The sequence below is a fragment of the Mesoplodon mirus genome (genome assembly GCF_964341445.2).
Source record: "Mesoplodon mirus genome assembly, contig: SUPER_14_unloc_5, whole genome shotgun sequence".
NCBI classification, from domain to species: domain Eukaryota; kingdom Metazoa; phylum Chordata; class Mammalia; order Artiodactyla; family Ziphiidae; genus Mesoplodon; species Mesoplodon mirus.
In genome coordinates, this window is record NW_028295698.1 from 936,892 (window position 1) to 942,891 (window position 6,000).

The window sequence follows — 6,000 nt, forward strand, 5'->3', positions numbered from 1 at the left end:
GGGTTGATGTGCACTGAGAAGGGCTGTGCCTGGAGGGCGCGTGTATGTGTGAGCTGTGTGGACCTGAGCTGGATGGTCCTGCTCTCAGGCTGGAGGTGTATGATGCAGAACTCTGTCCTTCTCTGGAAGCAAAGGCAAAAACAAAGCCTACATTTTCCTCTGAAGATGCTTAATCTGGTCCCTCTTCCCTCCACCTCAAGCCCAGACCTTTCCGGCCCCTGCTCCTTGACTTCCCCACCATGGTACTACCAGTATTCACACTGCCCCCCCAGACTCAGCTGGCATCCACGCCCTCGGAACAGCTCAGCCATCCTGCCCAGGCTCCTCCACAGAGCCCTCATCACCTCTGATGACCCTGGATTTCCTCTCAGCCTCCCTGGGATCTGTGTGCCTCCTGCCTCACAGCCAAGCACCCCCTCACCTCATGAGCCCCGCGCCCTTACCAGCGTAGCTGAGCTTGCGTGGAGTAGAAGTACAGAAGAAGTATTTAGGGGCAGAGGAGACCTCCACTGCCCCTGGGCTGCAGCCTTGGGCCACCACAGTGGATCCAAGCCGAGGGGGATCCTCTTGTGACTTCGAGATTCCTGAGGGAGGAATGAAAGGCTCAGGGTGGGTTCATCAGTCCTCTGTCCACATATATTTACTGAGTGTGTGACACGTGTCAGATGCAGTGAATACACACAGTTGAGAGTGTGGTTCCCAGTGGATCCTCCAGGATTTAATTCCAATCAATACTTATTCTCTCACTGTCTAGTTGGTAATGTAGGCCTCGGTGGTGACTGTGAGTGTGTGGGAAGAGTGAGTGATGTGTATCAGTTAAGTCTGTGGTAAGTGTGGGGTTGGCATGGGGAGCACAGTGCAGACGTGTCTATCTGTGTCTGTGGCCTTTGTGTGCATGGTTTCTGTTCACAAGTCAGGAATTCTGGGACATGTAACGTTTCCTCATTACATGGTGTGGCTTGTATTTATGGTGTGTGTTCATTCATTCATTCACCAAGATTCAGTAAGCAGCTACTCCTGTGTATCCGGCACTCTTCCATTGTTGTAGTCTTTGGTAACGCTGCACATTCTAGTAGGGGAAGACACACACTAAACAAAACTACAATAACTATATAATACATCAGCTGGTGGTAAGTATATAAGGGTTGCCAGATATAGCGAACAAGAATACAAGGCACCCAGTTAAATTTCAGTTTCAGATAAACCCAGAATAATTTTTTAGTGTAAGTATTCCCATGCAGTATTTGGCCTGACTTAGTTTTAGTGTAAGTATGGCCCATACAATATGTGGGACATACGGATACTGAAAAATTACTTGTTGTTTATCTGGAATTCAAATTGAACTGGATAGCCCATATTTTCTCTGGCAATCCTGACATGGGTTACTGAGACTGTGGTTTACTGTGGTTTGTACAAAGCGGGTCTGGCATTACTCAAGAATGTGTTACAAGTGTGGTGTGTATGACACGTGACTGGTTGTTACAGAGGTAATTAGCGATGGCTGAAGTTAGGTGTGTTTGTGCGAGAGTTGTGGAGATACATATATATATATATTTATATATATATATATATATATATATATATATATATATATATATATATATATATATATATTGTGTGTGTGTGTGTCCTATATATATAGTGTGTGTGTCTATATACATATCTCATCTCCAGCGTTTGGTGTTGGAGGAGAGGATTGTGATACAGGTGGGTTGTATGAGAACGTAGTACAGGAGGGATCCGTGTATATACCTCCATGTGCTGTGTGTGGTTTACTAAGGAAGTTATATGTGGGGTGTGTGATATTTTTGCTGCATCAGAGTGTACATGGGTGTATGACTTACTGTCTCATAAAACACCCCTAACAAGAATTCTGTATACACTCTTAGGTACACCGAGTGTCAGCCTGGTCGAGGCAGGGTGACAAGAACTTTACCACGCAGACTTTATATCTGGTAAGCACTCTAACACCATTCATCTCGCTATTCTCTGCATTACCACACACACACACACACACACACACACACACACACACACACTCTCACACACCCACACCAACACAGGAACATAGAGCAAAACATTCTGAATGGTCAGGGGCAGTCATTGTCTTCCCCAGCCTGTCCCAGCCACTGCCTGGAAATCTGCCTGCTGTCTAGAGCTCCATTCCCAGCTCCCATCCTACAGTCTCCAGGGCCCTGGGCCTGGTAGGAGTTACTGGGCTCTAATCTGGGGCAGAGACCTCTAGCTGGAGCTCTGGGGTGACCACCCCTCTCCCAGGGCAAGCTATTCGCCTACATTTAATGCACGCAGGCACCACGTGGCCCGTGGCTCTCAGAGCTCCCCGCAGGTCCCTGAGGCCATTTCTCACCCCCGCTCACGCGGTCTCAGTCTCTGGAAAACCCTTCCCTTCCCTTGATCTCCTTTGGGAAATTCTTCCTGTTGAAGGAATAAAACCTCCTTGCTTTCAATATGACACCATCCCTAGACAAACAATCTTCTTTCAAAGTGCATTCCACTGGTCAAGATATTTTTCAACAGGGCCTTCACCTCATTATCTCCTCCGTCCAGAATGGCCCACTGACTCAAATGGGTGTAGATCCGAATATGGCAAGAAATGCCAGCAATTCTGAAATAATAATACGGATGTATCAGGAGAATTTGAAAACCTTTATCCCGCCACGTTAAAAAAAAAAATTGCACTTCCAGTGTATTCAGAGTCTCAGTGTAGAAACACAAATGATGTAGAAATTGAATGACACTCAAGTTTTTCTTTCCTCCTTTCCTGATTTATTCTAATCCTCAAAGTTAACATGATGAACTATTCGTTATGTAAACTTTCAGACATTTTCTACGCATGCACACTTTTCTTTTTTTCACATAAGAGTGTGAACTAGGTCACTTTCAACATGCTGTGATTCTGTGATTCACTGTCTCCCACCGAGTCATCCACTGATAAAGTCATCTGTTTCATGGAGAAATATTTCCAGTAGCTAATAGCCAATGTCTGTGGAGTGCTTACTCTGTGTCGGTTTCTTCTAACTACTTTACAGATCATTTGTACAACATACCCATGGACTAGGTACAATTATAACTCCCAAGGGACAGAAAAGGGCAGATAAGTACAAATAAATACAGAGGCCAAGTGACTTGCCCAAGACACTGGAGCAAATCAAAATCCATGCCTCTGTAATCATTTTGCTCTATTGCCTCTGTCTGGGAGGCTTGATGATTTGGCAACTAAAACCTTAAATACCATGTTCCATTATTGTATCTCTGACAAAAGCGTGGGGCTGTGATACGGGGTAACTAACCTACTTTTGAAAACCCTTATGCACCTGGATGAAAGTAAGCCAGGGACTGTAAGCTATAGATTTAAGATTTCCTACCAACTTTTAAAAATAGCTTCTTGAATGCAATTTATGTAATGTCAAGGCTAGGATGTAGTCCAAATAGTAACAGAAAAATGGAGATATGTAGAAAAATACTTAAAGTTGACAAGTATTGGGAGCGTAGTATTTTTGGGGCCAGTGTGTAGACCACAGGAAAACTTGCTGTTTCCATCCCAAAGGGAAGAGCTCTGTAATGCAACTGCCAAGGTCCCTGGGGCAGCAAGTGTGCTCACTGCTTAGTAAAGAAGCATCCTCAGTTTGATAGAATCATATGGGAGCCTTACATTTGGTTAGCAGGTTCTACCTTCTTGATGTAATAATATTTTCAGGGTGTGGGAGGGTATCAAGCTCTGAAAATACCCTTGGAGAGATTTGCTTATTAAGTTTGGCTTTTTCAATCTCCCTAATACTTCTTTACTAAACACCAGGCAGTTTCCTTCACTTTTCAGAATCATGTTGTTTTTCCCTTGTCGAATGAACTTCCAAATACTTTTGGATGAGCTATTAAGTTTGGAAAAAAATAAACCTCTCTTTAAAATAAGGAAGATGATAACAATGACAAGTACAAAAGGCTCTAAAATGGAGAATATACTCCATTATAGCCAATTAATGTGAGTGGGAAGCTCGTGCTCACTGTCCAGGACATAGAAGTAAAAGCTGAGGATGCTCTAAGGCATCTCTTGCATCTCTATAAGACTCCATCATTTCTGATGAGTAGGGTTGACAGATAAAATATAGGCTGTTCCGTTAAATATGAATGTCAGAAAAACAACGAGTATATTTTGAAGATAAGTATGCCCCAAATAGTACATAGGATCTACTTATACTAAAAGTGATGACTTACTATTCATGTGAAGTTCAAGTTTAACTGGGTATCCTGTATTTTTATTTAGTAAATCTGACAGCCCTACTGATGATCCACAATGGAGGCAGTTGAGGAACAGTACATGCTGGCTCTCGGACAGTCAGAAATGGCTTCAGCAGATCCAGGTACAGTATGAAATTCTTTCTGGATGTAGCTCAGAAGCCATGGCCAGCCCTTGACTGCAAGTACTGCCTCGGGTTTCCCTGAGGTGGGGTATACCATCCTCTTAATGGCCTTTTGGTAAGTCTGGAAGACCATATACAAGGGGAGCCCCAAAGTCAGTTTTATCCTCACAACCATGTTTCCAATTCCTGGAATTGGCTGCATGTGACTCACAAGAGATGAGGAGGTTTGTGAAAATTGGGAGTGTCATAGCTTGAACCCTTTGTAGGTAAAGTTTTGCTGTTGTGAGAGTTTTAACAGGAGCAATGTGAAAGACTCCAGGTCCCCAGGTAGATAGAAATAATCCTGTTCTACTTCTGTGTATGTGACAAGTCTCTAATAGTTCACAGAGCAAATATCTGGTCTTAGAAAGAGTGATCCAAGCTTGGATGTTTCTGGTGACAAGGCAAGGTCGTGAGTTTGAAGTTCACCTTTTATGGTTGAGGAGACTATAAGGTTGTCAGAAGGGCAATCATGGAGGAGACGTTGGCTTCATCCATTGTGCAGGCTTGTATATTTGGTACTATCTAGATTGTGTTTCAAAGGTGGAGCTTGTTTACAATTACGAACATTCTCCGATGTGCTTTTTGGACCTTCATTCCCAGAGCGAGAGCAGTGCCGAGGCCCTAGAAATGCCATGGATATTCTGAGCTGTCAGTGGCATTTCCCCGGTACTGTTCCCTTGGTGCTGCTCCTTGAAATGTCCAAAGGGATTATCATGTGTCTTGTGGCGGGTCCTAGCATTGTGAAAGGAAGCTGCTGCACCGGGCTCAGAGGATTTCGGCTGCGGTGGGAGGAGGAGTAGTACTACGACTATAAATTGTATCACAGCATATCGATTCCATCTTGAGAGTGGGGTTGGGGGGTTATGAAGGGGGGCTTTTATTGTACTTTTATACATTGTCCCCTTGAAAATAATTCAATTTTAAAAATTAATTAATTTATTTGTGGCTGCATTGGGTCTTTGTTGCTGCTAGCGGGCGTTCTCTAGTTGCAGTGAGCGGGGGCTCCTCTTGGCTGTGGTGCACGGGCTTCTCATTGCAGTGGCTTCTCTTGTTGCGGAGCACGGGCTCTAGGCACGCAGGCTTCCGTAGTTGTGGCACGTGGGCTTGGTTGATGTGGCACACGGGCTCTAGAGCGCAGGATCCGTAGTTGTGGCGTGCGGGCTTAGTTACTCCGTGGCACGTGGGATCTTCCCAGACCAGGGCTCGAACCCATGTCCCCTGCATTCGCAGGCATATTCTTAATGACTGCTCCACCAGGGAAGCCCGATAATTCAGTTTTTTATAAAGAGTATATTCCTAATATTAATCCAAAATTTTAAAAATATATAGTTGGATAACACTATGAAAAATTAACTGATACTTTTTTTTATTATTTCTCTTTGCTGCCTGGATTTTTTTCCCCCTCCAGTCAGCGAGGCACTCTGAGTTCACTGCATTAGGAAGGTAAAGACTCAGCAGAAATGAGGGAGAAAAAAAGAAAATTCTCAGCTTTGAAATGTTCAAAACAGAGGCCACAGTAGAACAGGTGAGAATTCTGTGCACAAAAAATAAATCTCGTCTCAAATGTAAAAAAGTATTC